Source organism: Brachyhypopomus gauderio, chromosome 1 (genome assembly GCF_052324685.1).
Source record: "Brachyhypopomus gauderio isolate BG-103 chromosome 1, BGAUD_0.2, whole genome shotgun sequence".
Taxonomy (NCBI): Eukaryota; Metazoa; Chordata; class Actinopteri; order Gymnotiformes; family Hypopomidae; genus Brachyhypopomus; species Brachyhypopomus gauderio.
The window spans coordinates 38,751,003-38,755,149 of record NC_135211.1 but is presented as its reverse complement, the minus strand read 5'-3'; the positions used below and the strand labels follow the sequence as shown (position 1 = coordinate 38,755,149).

General features: G+C 36.1%; 1 long non-coding RNA gene across 2 annotated transcripts; it reads left to right on the top strand.

Annotated features, from left to right (window-relative positions):
* The first annotated feature begins 216 nt into the window (after positions 1-216).
* LOC143527302 (uncharacterized) lies at positions 217-3,235 on the top strand. Of its 2 annotated transcripts, none has more exons than XR_013134076.1 (5): positions 217-478; positions 1,005-1,197; positions 1,341-1,497; positions 1,818-1,913; positions 2,584-3,235. It is a non-coding gene; the product is annotated as an uncharacterized LOC143527302 (long non-coding RNA). The 2 variants fall into 2 exon arrangements; XR_013134073.1 differs by having other exon boundaries at positions 910-1,197.
* The last annotated feature ends 912 nt before the right edge of the window (positions 3,236-4,147 follow it).

Sequence of the window (4,147 nt, the reverse complement as noted above, 5' to 3'; positions counted from 1 at the left end):
TTATCGGTAGCAAGCCGTTTTAAATTCCATATCAGTGCTGCTCTTTGTGGTCTCATGTGGTTTAAGTAATCCTGAGGCACGAAGTTTTTTACAAAAAAAAAAAAAAGAATACAGACCCCACTCCACTCATAAATGTGTTATCATAAAGGCAGGGTTTAAATACAACCATGAGCTTATTTGCTCACCTGACTTTTCTGGCTCGTTTGCCCAAACTTTCCCTGCAAGTAAAGCTTCTGTGAATGCCATTTGAATTTCACAAAATTGATCGTTAAAAGCATCAACTTGAAGGTTTTTGTGAATGAAATTTTTTTTTCATAATCCCAAGTAAGTTCTGATTACATTTTGGCAATGCATAATGTTTTAGCAGCAACATATATTGTACATTGATAAAATAGCTATGCTCTACTGAAGAGATTGCATTGTGTCCCGGATGTACATTTCGAAATGGTGAAGATGGTGGCATGTCTAGAAAATGCGGGTAAGTTTACTGGTTATTATATAAACATTGAGAACGCACACATTATTTTTTAATCTATCCCAATGTATATGATGTGACTATCAGTTTGTGCCAGTGTACTAAAAGTAATTAGATTTAAGGTAGTTAAACTTGGCTAGCGCTATTTGCGTTACTCGAATAGTTCACCAGTCAGTCGTCAGTAGGTTTGCTTCACAAGAACGAAAAAAGTTTAAAATGGCAACTTTTAATTAGAAAGTAGTGGTTTTCTTTTTCTATCGGTAATAGTTCGGTGTACAACTGGACAGTTGGTAAGCTAATTAGTTAGATAGCTAGCTAATTATCTGCTGAAAACCACGGTACTGCTATCTAGTTAGGTTAGAAACCGATGCACATCCTGTGTTTGTCCTTGTTTATTCACTTTAACATTTAGATATGTCTGTCAATGTGGGCAGGAGGAGCAAAAACAATACTGAGAGCGATCACCCCCATTCCAATATTAAACGAGCTCGACGTTCTGAAGTTAACTTCCTTCCCAACCTTCCCAAAGGAGAGATCCAGCATACTATGGAAGAGATTAGACTTCAAATCATACAAGAAGTTCAAAAAGCAGAGGAAAACCAGTTAGTGATTGGAAAACTCATGCAGACAATCTTTGGCCTTCATCGGCAAGATATCGTTAAGGGGATCTACTGGTGAGGGACATTTTGAAGAACTGGCCAGCTCTATGAATAGAGTCACAGGTAATGACTATACCTCAATCACTTGGTACAAAATTTAGCTAAAACTCACGTCATCTTTGCAGCACACAAAAATGCCATTATAGCTAATAGTCAGCCAGCCTGAAACAAGCATTATGTAGACATGTATGTTTATGTCTATGCAGGTGTTTACAGAGTTCCATCACATAACTAATGTGAACTTGTGCAATCAGTTCTACTCTGAGTTGGACTAATACACACTAGGACTGATCACCTTGTTCAGGCAGAAGGCATTGCAGACAGGCAAGACAGTAGTGACACTTAGAGACATATGATTGGCAGGTATGTTTGGGATGTACCTTGCTATCAGCAATTCAACCTTATTTCTGTTTAAAGGACACACATAGTACCATTATACTAAGTGTGTCCTTTAAACAGAAATAAGGTTGAAGTGCTTATTTTCTGAATTGTCGATTAATGTTGGCTTTGAAATGCTTTGGATCATTTCAAAATGTAAATAATGTAATCTTAAAACATGTAAAGTTAATAATGAACATCTATGCTATCATATTGAATTAGTGGGATAAATTATTTGATGTATAGATATGATGTTGGTAAAAAGAGTTTTTATATTAACTATTTCTTTTGATTTGTCAATCTAGGAGGAAAATCATATAAACACCAGACGCACTTTGTTTCTTCATGCACTTCCTCTCTACCTTGGCAAGGATGCCTCCAAGTTCTTCAAGACCTACAATGTAAGCAATCTCACACACAAATATCAATTAAGATGGTTCATTATGTGAGATCCTTGAAGACGTGTTGCACACAAGTGAGTCTTTATTTTTACACATTTGTTCTTTTTCTTCTATTGTTTTATGGGTGACAAACGAACTGTACCATGGTTCAATTGATCAACCTCTTTTGTTAGGACCAAATTTTGGTCCTTTGCTCCAGAATGTTTGCAATATGAAAGCACCTGTAAAGGCGTCTCACTGAAGTAACAAGCTGGTGTCTGATGCTCACAAAACAATCAATATTAAATATTCAGAGATGCAGCCTATGTAGGTGATGACAGGATATAGAAGTTTTTTTTAGAGCACTCACTAAACTGTAAAGTGAAATCAAATCAAACTAAATATATAGTGTAACAGTCACATCAACATTGGTACATACTGTTAAGTGAAAACAACCTTAGTGTTTAAATCTTTCATAATCAGATTACAAGTGGACATCATAGACAACAGCATTTACATTTTTTGTCATTTGTGGACAATGTGTCCAGCTGACCTAGTCTTTAGTCTTTGTCTCCTTGTCTTTAGTATTCTAGAATGCACTCTTCTCTCTGAGCATTAATAAATGTACGTTTTATGACTCTGTAACCTTACTTCTGCAGCTCTCCATATAAGACTGTATATTTTTTTGCAGCATGAAGAAGCATAGACATCACTGACACTCCTGTTGCCCTTTTCACTACTAGTGGAGACTTCTTTAGCTGCATCAGCATCTTCCTTGTAGTCTTCACACCTTGGCTGGTGCATTCCTTTTGTTGTTTGGCTTGATCTATGCTTTCCATTTGCAATATCCAAAGAAACTCATCCACACATTCTCATTTGTCCAGAAAGAACTTGTGTGTCTAGATGATGGTAAACCACTAAAACCATGTTTGCTCAGACTGAAAAATTATTTGTTGAAAGGTTGAACCAAACAACTAAATGCACACATGCACCTTCTTCAATTCAACACACCACCACCATGTTGGAGTCTCTGTGGTGGGTGTGGTGTGGGTGGGGTTTCTCATGTTAAAATAGTTATACAAGTTGCTTTATGTGAGGTTATTTGATTGCACACATCTTTACAATAGACCAAATAATATTCTATTTGCAAATTCACATTGCAGATCATTGCAGATTGTTTACACACTGTCTTTAAAATGGCTGTTTTTTATTGCCATTATAATGGCTGCATATTTTTTGCCATTACAATGGCAGCCTGTTAATGTTGGTATGTCTGTAATGACAACTTGTTATTGCTATTGCCTTAGAAATTGCAGTGTTTTATGGATTAATAAATATTTTTTATTGTTAAAAAACAAACCACTGGCCTGTTTATTGTAAAAACAGTCATATGCAAATTTCCTGGATGCAGGACACCAAGTGTGGAGTGTTTCTATATTTCACAACTGACAAAAACTGCTTTATAGCCTTTCATACACACTAAAGTGCTACAATAAACATTTAATTGAAACCACCTGATGAAATAGGCTTTCACTTTATGTGGTTCATAAGCTGTTTAAAATGTTATCAATTGCAGATTTGTTTTACAGTGTTCAAGCATTTAGGATTTACACTATGAATTATATTGCAAAATGTATATAATGTTTTACATATAAGCCTAACCATATGAGCTTCATGTGCTCTATGCCAAGTTTAGTGCAAATTGAAAACTATTGCTCACATGAAACACCACACACAAAGCTTATCTCAGCATGTGATTTAGTTCTGTGATCTGAATCATTTTGCCAATACACATTATTTTGATCCTTTTGGCCCTTAAGTGCCTCAACTGAATCTTTTTTTTTACATAACGTACACTGCCTGACCAGAAATGAACCTTTTAAGTCACCAAAATGTCCTATTTCATTACTGAGATTAATGAGATATCAGTATGGTAGTACTTGGCCTCCATCTAGTGGCCATATTCTGACTGAAAACTATTGCTCACATGAAACACACACAAAGCTGATCTCAGCATGTGATTTAGTTCTGTGATCTGACTCAATTTCCCAATACACATTATTTTGATCCTTTTGGGCCTTTAGTGCCCCAATTGAACCTTTTTTTGCACATTGATTTATTTGTGCATTTTTTCCACTCAAACAGCTTCTTTTCACATTTAGGGTCTAAAGGACCTTTTGGGCCTCTGCCTATTGAGGCCAAGAGGCCTATTCGTGTGTGAACCCGCCAATTGCCGCTTGCGGCTATATTTTGAA